Source organism: Pleurodeles waltl, chromosome 6 (genome assembly GCF_031143425.1).
Source record: "Pleurodeles waltl isolate 20211129_DDA chromosome 6, aPleWal1.hap1.20221129, whole genome shotgun sequence".
Taxonomy (NCBI): Eukaryota; Metazoa; Chordata; class Amphibia; order Caudata; family Salamandridae; genus Pleurodeles; species Pleurodeles waltl.
In genome coordinates, this window is record NC_090445.1 from 1,695,224,054 (window position 1) to 1,695,239,394 (window position 15,341).

The following is a 15,341-nucleotide window of genomic DNA, read 5'->3' on the forward strand; positions in this document are numbered from 1 at the left end:
TGGAGATGACGTTCCGGCTCAATGTTCAAATAGGTGCGTCTGCTGTCCACAATCCAGAGCCAAACTCGCGATGGAGGCGACGACCTGTGGGAAGCAATGGACCTCTGTGCCAATCAGAGCATTAGCACTGCCCGAAGACCAAGTGGTCCTAAGGTCACATAAGACATCCGCGCTAGTGCCATCCCAGCCACAGGAGCTGTCAAGGGAGAAGGAACAAGTTGATTTTGAAGCCACAGTCAAGAGGAAGACCGTAGAGCTTTCTGGCTTCCACACTTTAAGTGCAACAGTATTGACCCTTGTGGTCAATTGTGTTTTAGTCACTAAGACTAAACTGGGGGTGATTGTGGTATGTTTTCCAGCCCCAGCTAAGAATCCAACAGTGTGATGCATGGTCACTTCCCCCATCCCAAAGACACCCTTTACAGAGCCCTGTGGAAAAACTCAAAATGAAGCCCCCCCCCCCCCCCACAGAATGTAATGAGGGGGCCGAGTCTCGCGTATCTCACGTACATCATTGGCAATGGGCTGAATGGGGCCCTCTGAAGACTAGGGGCCTTTCGAAGGGTTGCCTCCCCACCCCTTGCACTGCAGGGGTCGCCTGGGGCCTCCGTTACGCCCCCTCACAAGGCTTTTATCGGAATATAATCTAATTAGCAGAGATTGAACGGAAAAGTTGTATTTAATTCCCCTCAGCACCTCACTTTGTCCGTCGTCCGCGTTGGTTAGCGCTTCGAAGTAAGTCGTTCAGTGCCCCTCGCTCTATGCAATACTTCAGCCGTACTTCTAAATTCGTGCAATATCCAAGATTGTGGTTTTCAAAAAACTAGACGCCACTTTTATTGAATCTCTCAAATGTTGAGAGTTACGGGCCGAGAGGGCGATAAAACGATTATAGACCCCAATCTTTGAAAGCTTTGATTTGGGTACTCCGAGATTTCTTTTTTTAATTGTGAGTGTTTTTGCGTAGCCTTCACTGTTGTTCTCGTCTAGAAACAGTGTTGCTAGATTACATTTCAGATTGCAAACAGTGTTGCTAGATTACATTCCACATTAGAAACAGCGTTGATAGATTACATTTCACATTAGAAACATTGTTGCAAGATTACAATTCAGATTGGAAACAGTGTTGCTAGATTACATTTCAGATTGGAAACAGTGTTGCTAGATTACGTTTCAGATTAGAAACAGCGTTGCTAGATTACATTTCAGATTAGAAACAGTGTTGCTGCTGTATCCCATGTTGGAGGCGGGGGGCTCGGATGAGGCGCTCCAGGATGCCCCGGTCGGTCCCTCTTCCCCCACACCTGGGCCCCGGCTCAGGGCCTCCCTCGGGGGCGGGGACGGGCCCGGAGAGCCGCCGCCGCGCAGGCCCGGAAGCTGGCACGGGAGCCGGGCACCGTCGCTTCCGGCAGCGGCGGGGCGGGCTCGGGGGCGGGCAGCGGCAGCAGGCGGCGTCGGGCCGAGCCAGGCGGGCAGGGGGATCGCGCCAGGGCCGCAGGTGAGCCGGGGGAGCGGGTCCGGGACCCGGGGAGGGGAGCAGCACCGGGGGAGCCGAGGAGGGGGCACCGGGGAGCTCCATCCTGCACTCACCGGGGCTCCTGGATGGGGAGACGGGGGCAGAGGAGGGCACCGGGGTCCCAGGGGAGCCGGGGCGCTGCTTGGGCAGGAAGATGGCGGGGACCGGGGGGCTTCAGATTTCCCAACAATGAGGCCGACATCTAATGTTTAGACACATTATAGGACACTGGGTGTATGAGAGGGACCCGAGGGGCAGTGCAGAGGGAGGGGGTGCGGCTTGGCAGGAGAACTAAGAGAGAAAATACAATATTTTGTAAATAACCAATATTTTTGACTACCTTCAAAGCAGACATCGAGGGAGTGTGTGAGTTTTTGTCTGGATGTGTAATGACTCCTGCAGAAACCCGACTGACAGCTCACTATACCCGACTGAAAGCACCTGTGCCCAACTGTTTCTCAGAAAATACGTTTATTAAGGGGATGGAACACCCCGAAACCCCGCTTCGCCCCTGCTTGTGAGGGCAAGGTGGAGGCGTCAGGTTCAAAGGGCACAGGGAGTGATTGTGCCACTCAGAGTAGGGTGATAGTGACAGGGAGAAGCAGGTAGTGGTGCCTGGGTGTGCACAGGGAGGGTCCCAGGGGAGAGGAGTTGGAGGTGCCAGGAAAGAGCACAGGATGAGGGGATGGGGGGGTGATTGTATGTTAAGGTGAGAGAAGATGATGGTGACAGGGAGGGGTGAGTGTGCTGTGCAGAGTGGGATGATGGTGACAGGGAGGGGTGATGGTGACAGGGAGGGGTGAGTGTGATATGCAGGGTGGGATGATGGTGACAGGGAGGGGTGAGTGTGCTGTGCAGAGTGGGATGATGGTGACATGGAGGGGTGAGTGTGCCATAGAGTGGTATGATGGTGACAGGGAGGGGTGAGTGTGCTGTGCAGACTGAGATGATGGTGACAGGGAGGGGTGAGTGTGCTGTACAGAGTGGGATGATGGTGACAGGGAGGGGTGAGTGTGATATGCAGGGTGGGATGATGGTGACAGGGAGGGGTGAGTGTGCTGTACAGAGTGGGATGATGGTGACAGGGAGGGGTGATGGTGACAGGGAGGGGTGAGTGTGCTGTACAGAGTGGGATGATGGTGACAGTGAGGGGTGAGTGTGCTGTACAGAGTGGGATGATGGTGACATGAAGGGGTGCTGGGGAGGGGTGATGGTGACAGGGAGGGGTGAGTGTGCTGTACAGAGTGAGATGACGGTGACAGGGAGGGGTGAGTGTGCTGTACAGAGTGAGATGACGGTGACATGGAGGGGTGAGTGTGCTGTGCAGAGTGAGATGATGGTGACAGGGAGGGGTGAGTGTGCTGTGCAGAGTGACATGATGGTGACAGGGAGGGGTGAGTGTGCCGTAGAGTGGGATGATGGTGACAGTGAGGGGTGAGTGTGCTATGCAGCTTGAGATGATGGTGACAGGGAGGGGTGAGTGTGCTGTAGAGTGGGATGATGGTGACAGGGAGGGGTGAGTGTGCTGTGACGAGTGGGATGATGGTGACATGGAGGGCTGAGTGTGCTGTGCAGAGTGAGATGATGGTGACAGGGAGGGGTGAGTGTGCTGTAGAGTGGGATGATGGTGACAGGGAGGGATGAGTGTGCTGTAGAGTGGGATGATGGTGACAGGGAGGGATGAGTGTGCTGTGCAGACTGAGATGATGGTGACAGGGAGGGCCGAGTGTGCTGTAGAGTGGGATGATGGTGACATGGAGAGGCGAGTGTGCTGTAGAGTGCAATGATGGTGACATGGAGGGGTGAGTGTGCTGTAGAGTGCAATGATGGTGACAGGGAGGGCTGAGTGTGCTGTGCAGAGTGGGATGATGGTGACATGGAGGGGTGAGTGTGCTGTAGAGTGCAATGATGGTGACAGGGAGGGGTGAGTGTGCTGTGACGAGTGAGATGATAGTGACAGGGAAGGGTTAGTGTGCTGTGATGAGTGAGATGATGGTGACAGGGAAGGGTTAGTGTGCTGTGACGAGTGAGATGATAGTGACAGGGAAGGGTGAGTGTGCTGTGACGAGTGAGATGATGGTGACAGGGAGGGCTGAGTGTGCTGTGCAGAGTGGGATGATGGTGACAGGGAGGGCTGAGTGTGCTGTGCAGAGTGGGATGATGGTGACATGGAGGGGTGAGTGTGCCATAGAGTGGTATGATGGTGACAGGGAGGGGTGAGTGTGCTGTGCAGAGTGAGATGATGGTGACAGGGAGGGATGAGTGTGCTGTAGAGTGGGATGATGGTGACAGGGAGGGATGAGTGTGCTGTGCAGACTGAGATGATGGTGACAGGGAGGGGTGAGTGTGCTGTGAAGAGTGAGATGATGGTGACAGGGAGGGATGAGTGTCCTGTGCAGAATGGGATGATGGTGACACGAAGGGGTGAGTGTGCTGTGAAGAGTGAGATGATTGTGGCAGGGAAGAGTGAGTGTGCTGTGCAGACTGAGATGATGGTGACAGGGAGGGGTGAGTGTGCTGTACAGAGTGGGATGATGGTGACATGAAGGGGTGAGTGTGCTGTAGAGTGGGATGATGGTGACAGGGAGGGGTGAGTGTGCTGTAGAGTGGGATGATGGTGACATGGAGGGGCGAGTGTGCTGTAGAGTGCAATGATGGTGACATGGAGGGGTGAGTGTGCTGTAGAGTGCAATGATGGTGACAGGGAGGGGTGAGTGTGCTGTGACGAGTGGGATGATGGTGACACGGAGGGGTGAGTGTGCTGTGACGAGTGAGATGATAGTGACAGGGAAGGGTTAGTGTGCTGTGATGAGTGAGATGATAGTGACAGGGAAGGGTTAGTGTGCTGTGACGAGTGGGATGATGGTGACAGGGAGGGCTGAGTGTGCTGTGCAGAGTGGGATGATTGTGACATGGAGGGGTGATGGTGACAGGGAGGGGTGAGTGTGCTGTGCAGAGTGGGATGATGGTGACATGAAGGGGTGAGTGTGCCGTAGAGTGGGATGGTGGTGACAGGGAGGGGGGAGTGTGCTGTGCAGAGTGGGATGATGGTGACAGGGAGGGGTGAGTGTGCCATGCAGAGTGAGATGATGGTGACATGGAGGGGTGAGCGTGCTGTGCAGAGTGACATGATGGTGACAGGGAGGGGTGAGTGTGCTGTGCAGAGTGGGATGATGGTGTCAGGGAGGGGTGAGTGTGCTGTACAGAGTGCAATGATGGTGACAGGGAGGGGTGAGTGTGATATACAGGGAGGGATGATGATGACAGGGAGGGGTGAGTGACAGGGAGGGGTGAGTGTGATATGCAGGGTGGGATGATGGTGAGAGGGAGGGGTGAGTGTCCTGTGCAGAGTGAGATGATGGTGACAGGGAGGAGTGGGTGTCCTGTTAAGAGTGCAATGATGATGGTAACAGAGAGGAGTGAGTGTCTTGTGCAGAATGGGATGATGGTGACATGAAGTGGTGAGTGTGCTGTGACGAGCGAGATGATGGTGACAGGAGGGGTGAGTGTGCTGTGCAGAGTGGGATGATGGTGACAGGGAGGGGTGAGTGGGGGAATGTGCTGTGCAGAGTGGGATGATGGTGACAGGGAGGGGTGAGTGGGGGAATGTGCTGTGCAGAGTGAGATGATGGTGACAGGGAGGAGTGAGTGTCTTGTGCAGAATGGGATGATGGTGACATGAAGGGGTGAGTGTGCTGTGAAGAGTGAGATGATGGTGACAGGAGGGGTGAGTGTCCTGTGCAGAATGGGATGATGGTGACATGAAGGGGTGAGTGTGCTGTGAAGAGTGAGATGATGGTGACATGAAGGGGTGAGTGTGCTGTGAAGAGTGAGATGATGGTGACAGGGAGGGGTGAGTGTCCTGTGCAGAATGGGATGATGGTGACACGAAGGGGTGAGTGTGCTGTGAAGAGTGAGATGATGGTGGCAGGGAAGAGTGAGTGTGCTGTGTAGAGTGAGATGATGGTGACTGGGATGGGTGAGTGTGCTGTACAGAGTGCAATGATGGTGACAGGGAGGGGTGCGTGTGCCGTGCAGAGTGCAATGATGGTGACAGGGAGCGGCAGGTAGTGGTGGTTGGGTGTGCACAGTGGTGGTACCAGGGGAGAGTCAATGTCAGTACAAAGTAATAGTCAGATTATTGTACCACTTCTGTGGAGGGTGACGTGGTAGAAGCGGGCAGTCGTGCAAGGTGATAGTGCCAGGAGAGAGTCCATGGACGTCAATTCACCACAGTGCCAGAGGTAACGGAAGTGACATCACACACCTTGTGACCTCCACTTTCACTCACACTCACTTATAGAGACTCACAGATTCCCACTTACATACATTCTCCCACATAAACACACACACAACCACAAACACAGATTTAAAAATATTTTTTACTTACCTCAGGTGCCTTGGAAGGGCGTATTCCGGCTAACTGTACGCCGTTTTTATTTCAGTAATAGTGAATAATATAGTATTATTCTATACTAGTGTAATAAAAAAATTGTCAGCAAACAAAGAGAGTGGATTTGCCACCTCTAAGGCCAGGGGTCACAAAGGCGGTGCCAGGGTAGCAAAGGGCAAGCCAAGAGTCGAAGCTGTGACCCCTAAATGACATCCATGGGAGAGCCATGGAGAGTATCGGTTGCTGGGTAGCGCCAGGCAGTCGTGCACGGAGGTAGTGTCAGTGGAGAGCCATGGAGAGTAATGGTGCCATTGCAGAGCCAGGAAGTGGTGCTTGGGAGAGTCCCACAGTGGCACTAGGGGGGCAGTAATGATGAGGGACTATCCGGTTATGATGGCAGAGCGAAGCCAGGACCTGGTGCTTGAGAGTGCACGGTGACGCCAGGGCAGAGTCTGATGACGGTGCCCGTGCTAAGTATTGTGACAGGGGAGAGCCGTGGTGCCTGCGAGCGCAAGTAGATTGCCCCAGGGAAGAGCCGCTAAGAGTAACGGGAAGCACCTGGATATAGTGCCAGTGCAGCACAGGAGTATTTCAAACACCACCGACCAGCTGGTGAAGGCGCTCTTCAGTAGCTGTATGCTGGCGCTAGGGTCCGCTCAGTGATGGTGACACGGGTGAGCATGTTGATAGTATGGTATCGGGAAGCGTCACTGGGACACCACCGTGGAGGCCTGGTAGTTCTTGAGATGGTGAACTAGCAAGCCCCAACGATAAAGGTGTCGGGGAGGCACATAAAAGAGGACAATACCAAGGGAAATTTGCAATAGGGTGGGAGAACTGACCAATGGTTGAAGTGGGGTTGGGTGGCAGGACAGAGGTAGAATGCTAGGATTTGTGGCTCTCTGGGACCCTGGAAGAGGAAATCCAGAAAGACTATCTGAGGAGAGTTGGTGATGGCGCCAAAGAGAAGGCTGGCTAAAGTTAGAAGATGGTCCCCAGGGGCTGATGAAGGTCACTGTTAAGAGTCCAGAGCATGTACCTGGTTAGTTATTGGAGTATCGTTAATGGGCCGCCAGCGAAGCATTGGCAACTATATGGCCCAAGCCATGAGAATCTGTGTAGCCTGGGCTGTTTGGTACCTCTGGCATGAATTGTAGGGACCTTAGTGGCTAGAGGTTTGGTTACAGTTTAGTCAAAGCTGTGTATTTGTGTGCGTTTTGTTTTTTGGGGACATTTTTGCAAACTTGATCTGTACATTCCTATGTGCTTTGAGCTGGACATCACTTTGTGGCTTTGGATGTGGCTACCTGTGCAGCCAGGTTTGCTGTAGCTAGCTATGTGTCTCTGGCTATGTTTTCCCCTAAAAGGCTTTTTTTCGGACAGTTTTGTGGCATTCCGTAGTTACTGTGTTTAACATTGGTGTCCCATGGCCTCAGGCACTTCTGCGCTCCAATGACATGACCAGGGGTGTGAGGTACAAAACAACTTCAAGGTTTCAATCAATGTGTTCAAAAGAATCATGTTTTGCGATGTAGAAAACCCCTTTTGCAAGTCAGAAAAGAGGTAATGCGACTGATTGCAAATCGCAGTTAGGAGGGAACCTGCACGTGGCGTTCACTGCTGGTTACAAGTTGCAATGACGTATCAGTGGGTTAAATTGCGGTCAAAAACCATCAACGAGACACCAATACCTTAGTTTGGATGCCATCTGGTTCTCAAAGGCAAAGCAAACCTCAGTGGGAAGGTTTCCATCTCTGGATTGTGGTGGGTGGCCTCGAGGGAGTAGGCTCTGGTCTAGGGGACCACTGCATATTTCCACCCCACAATCCCAAATGTCCTTCCTTCCAAATCAAACCCTTTTTTGAAAACCGCAACACCTGCTCCTTTAAACTGCTTTTGAAAAAAAAAAGTTTTCTGTAGGATCATGCCTCATAGTGAGGGAATGTTGAGAAAGTGGAATCTTAGGATCCTGGGATTCCAGAAGTGGTGAGGGGCAGAAGGAGTAAGCAGTTGAGGAGAGATGGAGGCTTGATACTTTGCTGGGGGTTATGTATGCTGTTATACTATCAACTTGGAAATAAAGATGAAGAAAACGAACCTGGATTACAGCGTGGTTCCTACATAATTTGGCGACGAGGGTTGTTCTGCGCAGGGGGCAGAAATTACTTATAACCCCCAACCCCTGGATATCGTCAAGACTTGAAGACCTTAATTAATGAATATAGACAAGTATCTGCTTCCTAAGTAAGTTGTACTTTTCATCTTATGAAGAACAGTAATCCAAAGGAAAGACATTCTATGGGTGTTAACGTTATTTGTAAGAACTGGTATGTTTGAACTAACTTCGATCTGAATCGGGAACATTGGAGTTAAATACGATTGATATAATTATGAACATATGAAGAGAAGATTTGGTGTGGTGTAGCTAAGTAAATTTTGGTTCGTGTCCGAGATAGTTTTCAGATAAATAGCTTTGCATGTGTGTATAGACGCACATGTGAAACCGATTGATTCAAACATCAACAGTGCGCGTGTTGAGCACACGCGCACTGCATCGAGCTAAACGCTTGACACGCGCGCGTGCTACACGCACGTGTGTGAATTCAATCAATTTAAACATCAACAGTGCGCGTGATGAGGCACGTGCACTGCACAGAGCACCACACTTTACAGACGCGCTGGCTACAAGGAGTAAATCGAGTCTAACGCGAATTATTAAGGAAAGAGAAAAATAAAAGAAGACCTACCTTATTACAGTTATGTCGGCCGGCTTCCTCTTTGATGGAGTTCGACTTATCTATTGAAGTCCTGCTTACACCGATTGGGCGAAATAGAATAATAAACACTGTGGAAAGACTATTGGACAGAGGAAACAATGATAGAAACAAAAAGTGGACTGTTATTTTCACACAGTGTTGGAGAAGGATTATTATGAACATTGAGCTAAAGTGTTGTGTTAAATTATTATTTTAGATTATTATTTTAACTTATTACTTTAATTTATTATTTTAGTATATTATTGTAGTTTTTTTTTTTTTTTCTCCTTCAGGATGGCAGAACAAAATATGTCTTCACCACCATGTTTTCTACCAGTACCTGGTGAACCTTCAATTTCATGGAAACGGTGGCAAAATATGTTTTCCACCTATTTGTTGGCTATTGCGGGGGATAGATATACCCCTGTTAGGAAACAAGCAATACTGCTTAACCGTCTTGGAGCGGAAGGGAGAAGAATTTATGATGACCTGCCTGAAATACCTCTAGGCACTGGAGATGGTCATCCTACTAATGTTTATGAAATGTCTTTATTGATGCTAGAGAAACATTTCACTCCAAAATTGAGCACAGTGTTTGAGCGTCATAAATACTTCTCCCGTGTTCAAGGCCAGGATGAGGACATTATGTCATTTGTGGCAACTCTTAGAGGGTTGGCAGTCACGTGTGACTTTCATGATTTATCTGACTCCTTGATTAGGGATCAAATAGTACGTTGTACTAATAATAAGAAGGTAAAGGAAAAGTTGTTATCAATGGATCCTACGTTGGAGGAAAGTATTCAAGTGGCCAGAAGTATGGAACACACGGCTACTTGGATGAAGGAGATAGAAAAGTCCAACACCCAATTGAAGGATATTGATGATAAATCAACGATGGAAGTGAAGGAAGTAAAATTGAAAAAACAGGAATTTTCGGTTGACAATACAGAAAGAAAAATGGGTGATAGGAAAACTTTCAACATAATATGTTTTAGATGTGGGTGTTCAGGTCACATTGCATCCAGTTCTAAGTGTACTGCACGTAACTTAGTATGTAGGTCCTGTGGAAGGAAGGGACACTTGGCTAAAGTTTGCAGGTCCAAAGGCAAAGTGATGAGTAGTGTGAAATCTATTGACAATTTAGATGAGAATCACCAAGAAATCATATTACCCATCTATGAGATTAGTGAAACAAAGCAATCTCTATCAGAACCTAAAGGTGTGGGAAGGTGGAAGAGTGAAAGTTCTTACAAATTAGAAAAAACACATTGCCATGTGCTTATGGATTCTGTAATAGTGAAGGTATTAGTGGATTCGGGTAGTCTTTTCACATTGATCTCTAGGGAGACTTTTGAGGGCACATTAAAAAAAAAAAGGTTGATGATTTGTTTAAAACTGATGTGAAGGCGGTTGGTTATGGAGGCAAGAGAATAGAAATCATATGAATGGAATGGATGGATATTGCGTTTGAAGGGAATGGAGTTTATGGTAAAGTTTATGTGACGAATGAAGGATCAGATCTTTTGGGATGGAGACATCAAAAAGATTTAAATATAGTGCTCGACCCGAATGCTCCTAATCCGGTTATGATTATGGAACAAGTGGCCAATGTGGATGATTTAGTTTCCAATGAACAATGGTCTGAAGATTTAATGTCTAAGTTTTCGGGAGTTTTCACTGACAAACTCGGAAAATTGAAGGGATTTACACATCGTATAATTTTGAAAAAGAATGCTATCCCAATAGTGCATAAAGTAAGACCAGTTCCCTTTTTGATGAGAGAACCATTACAACATGAATTAGATAAACTTCTTCAACAGAAAATAATAGAGCCAATTGAGTCGTCCGAATGGTTGGCACCAATAGTTTTGGCACCCAAGGATGGGAACAAGGTACGGTTGTGCATCGATTTGAGGGACCTCAACAAGAATATATGGGTAGATAGGCAACCCCTTCCGAATATTAGCGAGATGTTGAGTGTAATGAGTAGTGGAAGGGTATTTAGTGTATTAGACATGTCAGCTGCATATCACCAAGTCAACTTACATCCTGAATCTAGACCTCTGACTTCCTTTGTGACCCCTCTTGGAGCATATAGGTATTGTAGGATGCCTTTTGGTTTGGCATCAGCTTCTGCTGTTTTTCAACGGATAATGCAGAATATTCTTAAAAACTTCGATAATATCTTATGTTTCCAAGATTATATAATTGTGATAGGAAGGTCACTGGAGCATCATGATGAGTTACTGATGATAGTGTTGAAGAGGATTGAAGATTATGGTTTGACGGTAAAAAAAGAGAAATGCCAACTAAGGAAAAGTAGTGTAAATTACTTGGGACATGAGATTTCAGCTGATGGCATTAAACCAAAGAGAAGTATAGTAGAGGCAATTAAAAATGCCCCATGTCCTACTAATAAAGACCAGTTGAAGTAATTTTTAGGGCTAGCAGAGTATTGCTCGAAATTTGTATACAATTTTGCAGAACGTGTAGAGCCCATGAGGATCTTACTAAAAAAAGGAGCAGTGTTTGAGTGGAATGAAAATTGTGCAAAGCCATTTGAACAGATTAAGGTGTCCATCGCAGGATCCCCAACTTTAGGTCGTTTTAATGTGATGAGGAAGACAATTATATTTACTGATGCCAGTAATGTGGGTTTGGGGGCAGTTTTAATTCAGATTGAGGATAATGATGAAAAAATTATTGGTTTTGCCTCGCGGAGATTGCAAGGGGCAGAACGGACATATTCAGCCATAGAAAAAGAAACTTTGGCTTGTTGTTGGGGAATTAACCATTTTAAGTATTATTTATGGGGGATACCTTTCACTTTAAGAACTGATCATAAACCCCTATTGCAAATTTTAAAGTGTGGGCGAGGATTGGAAGGTAGTTTAACTCCAAGGATTTCTAGGTGGTTATTGTCTGTTATTGAGTTCAATTTTAACATAGAATATGTAAAGGGAGAGAAGAATGTGGTTGCAGATTGCCTGTCTAGACTACCTATTGAGGGGTATGGAGATGGAAGGGATGAAATGTGCAGTGTGCAATTGGAGGCCTTCTTGGTTGATGGAGAATTGGCTTTAAGTAAGGAGGAATAGGATGAAGCTCTGAAAGACGACTCAGAATATAATAAGTTAAAGGAGCTGGTGGTCGATCAAAATTTTCGGGTGGAGGAAGATTTGAAGAGTTTTTTGGCAGTAAAGGATGAATTAAGTCTCCAAGGAGAATTTTTTTTTAGAAGGAATAGGATAGTACCACCACTGAAATTGAGGAAGAGATTAGTAACAATTGTGCATGAGGGACATTTGGGTAAGAGTGCAACTAAAAGAAGATTGCGGCAACTCTACTGGTGGCCTGGGATGGACAGGGATGTAGAGAAGGTGGTTGAAGAGTGCCAGGCGTGTAGGAATAGTGACAAGTCAAAGATTGTGAGGGAACCTCCTTTAGGCGAATTGCAATTTCCCAAGGTGCCATGGGAGAAGCTAGCATTTGATTCAGTGGGGCCAATTGAAAGATTAGGAAAAAATAATCGATTTCTCATGGTACTTGTAGATTATTACAGTAAATGGTTCCGTATTAAGTGCACTGAGCAAATTACTATGGATAAAGTAATTGAATTTCTTAGAGATTCATTTTTGGAGGAAGGAGTTCCGAAAATTTTGGTAACAGACAACGGTGTACAATTAGTTTCTGTTGCCATGACCACGTTTCTAAATGGATTGAGGATAAAACATGAGAAAGTTGCGTTGGGTCGGCCCCAGGCAAATGGCTTAGTAGAAAGGGTGAACAGAATCATAATGGAGAATATTCAATTGTCCTTAGCTAATGGTTTGAACTGGAGACATGAGTTGAACAATATGTTATGGGCGCACAGGATTACACCTCATTCTGTGACAGGTGTGTCACCTTTCATTGCTCTTAAAGGGAGGGAGCCGGGTACTAAGGAATCTCCTTGGTGGATCAGTGAGAAACGGCAAGTGTGTGTTGATCAAGAGAAATTGCAGACAAGAGTTAGGTGTTCTCAGGTGAAGAATAAAATGTGTTACGATGGAAGAAAAGGGGTTAAATTTACTGAGGTGAAGTGTGGGGATCTTGTAGCGGTTAAGAAGGTAGGAATGGTAAGGAAAGGGGGACAGCAAATTTCACAGGCCACAAAAATTAATTTCTGTAAAGAATTCTGTAGTCAAATTGGAAGATGGAAGAGAATGGAGTATGGGGAATCTGTGCATAGTTAAACAGAAGTAATGGTTATACGCTCTACCCCATCCAATTTGCATTGACTATAATGATGTTATCTTGCGATGTGCCGGCAGTGGGAATTATATGTAATAGAAATTATACACTGTTGCATGTTTAAAAAAATAAAATAATAATAATAGTATTACTTAAGAATATACTAGGTGATTATTCTTGACTGTATTTCTTTCCATTTTATTTTGTTTTCCTTTTTTTTCCAATTATTGGAATATTAATGTGATTATAATCGTTGTAATTGTTGTAATTCAAAAGGGGGAAGATGTGTAGGATCATGCCTCATAGTGAGGGAATGTTGAGAAAGTGGAATCTTAGGATCCTGGGATTCCAGAAGTGGTGAGGGGCAGAAGGAGTAAGCAGTTGAGGAGAGATGGAGGCTTGATACTTTGCTGGGGGTTATGTATGCTGTTATACTATCAACTTGGAAATAAAGATGAAGAAAACGTACCTGGATTACCGCGTGGTTCCTACAGTTTCAGTTTGAGAATGCAGGAATTAAGGTCCGCTGTCCTTTGTAGGCCACCAAACCCCCATTATTATCTAATTTCGGGAGTTGCAAATAGCTACCTGCATAGTTATTATTATTTTTAGAGCGGTCTCCCTGCAAATGGGAAATTTGCATTTCGACCTCTGTGTATTCAGTTTACATCTCTGTTTGGAAATCAGTTGCTGTGCATTCTTCCCATGGCTACTTCTTTCAGGTGTTGGAGTCTTCATTGAGTGCTACGTTGAACAATGAAGGCTTAGTCCAAAAGATGGCAGTAGGTATTGAATTCTATTTGAGTGTGACACAGAACTCCTGTATTCAGAACCCTGGCTTATAAAAAGAATGTCTTTGTTTCCATACAGGAATTGCAAGGTAGGTACGGTAACGCAAAACAAATTAGAAGTTTTTAGCAATCTCTAAAGCTGAGACAGGACTCCACAGGTGGCACAATCAGTGAGGCCAGCAGATGGTTTATATATATATAAAAAAAAGTTCTAGATTCCTGCTGGGAACGTGTGGATCTTTCACTGTTGCAGTATATTTTGCCTACAATATTAAAAATATATGTCTATTCTAATACTTTGATCTATGTCTGTAGGAAAGTGGCCTCTTTCTAGCATGGTTGCCCCTACTTTTGGCCTGTTTGTCAGGGTTTTTGACTGTGTCTACTGGGATTCTGCTAATCGGGACCCCAGTAGTTATGCTTTCTCCATTAAATTATGTTTGTAGGATACTGGTAATCTAGTATTTCATCCTCAATTGATATACTGGTGCCCCCTTATAACTCCCTACTATATGGTACGTAGGTACCCGTGGCATTGGGACTCCAGGGGATCCCTTTGGCCTGCAGCATTTTTTTTTTGCCACCCATGGGAAGCCCATGCCAAGGCTTCTACAGGATTGCACCCTTTCACTGCCATTTACACTGCACCAGGTCACTTATAAGTCACCCCTATTACAGGCCTTCCAGCCCTGAATTCAGGGTGCAGAGTATCTGTGTGTGAGGGCACCCCTGCACTAGCAGAGATGTCGCAGTTTGGACTCTTGCTCTAGGCAAGACTGCTGGTTTAAGGATGACAGTAATTTTGTTACAAGTCGCAGCTGTCGTCCCAACCCTTCCGGCTCACTAGCAGCACCTCACCAAACACAATAGTAAAAGGTGGTCTGTGGCAGCCTTTATGCATGGACTCGAGAGTAAGACATCTCAGGGAGTGTCGTGGTTAAACAGAGATTACACCTTTCTCACAGATATATCATGTCTCAACCAAACACAGGCAATAACGAAGATGCAGTAAAGTTACAATAGTTTTTATTTAACACAACTGCAATTTGCGATATGTTGCATGGACTGCAATGATTAGGATAATGAATAGTGCAAGAAACAGAATTGTGAAGACAAGAGTCATTATTACAAAGACCCCCACCATCTTGCAATAACATGAAAAGACATGAAGGGGGTTATTCTAACTTTGGAGGAGTGTTAATCCATCCCAAAAGTGACGGTAAAGTGACGGATATACCACCAGCCGTATTACGAGTTCCATAGGATATAATGGACTCGTAATACGGCTGGTGGTAAATCCGTCACTTTTCCGTCACTTTTGGGACGGATTAACACCTCCTCCGAAGTTAGAATAACCCCCGAAGTGTGTAATATGTCCTAATACCCTATCATGGTAGGCCTAACCTCCTACCTAAAGGAGAGCTGGGTATGTTAAACCTAATCTGCCAATGGCATGTCCATGAGAGGAGCCCCCAACCCTCGTTACCTTGGAATGAGGTCTCTATCTCAGACTCCTCAGGGACACGAAGACTGGGTCAGCATCAAGACGACGTGCAGCATCGATATCGGCGATGGTGGCGATGCCCTGTGGTCGGAATCCCTCTGATTATCTGTCTAAAGTGTGATGTATTTATACAGATCTACAAGGACCC

The 15,341-nt window shown here is 46.8% G+C and overlaps 1 protein-coding gene across 1 annotated transcript in view; it reads left to right on the forward strand.

Moving 5' to 3' along the window:
* The first annotated feature begins 1,387 nt into the window (after positions 1 to 1,387).
* Positions 1,388 to 15,341, forward strand: part of ZBTB43 (zinc finger and BTB domain containing 43) — a 55,303-nt gene continuing 41,349 nt past the window's right edge. Inside the window, exon 1 of the mRNA XM_069241774.1 lies at positions 1,388 to 1,498. The gene's annotated coding sequence lies outside the window, so the exon portion shown is untranslated. The remainder of the gene's footprint in view (positions 1,499 to 15,341) is intronic.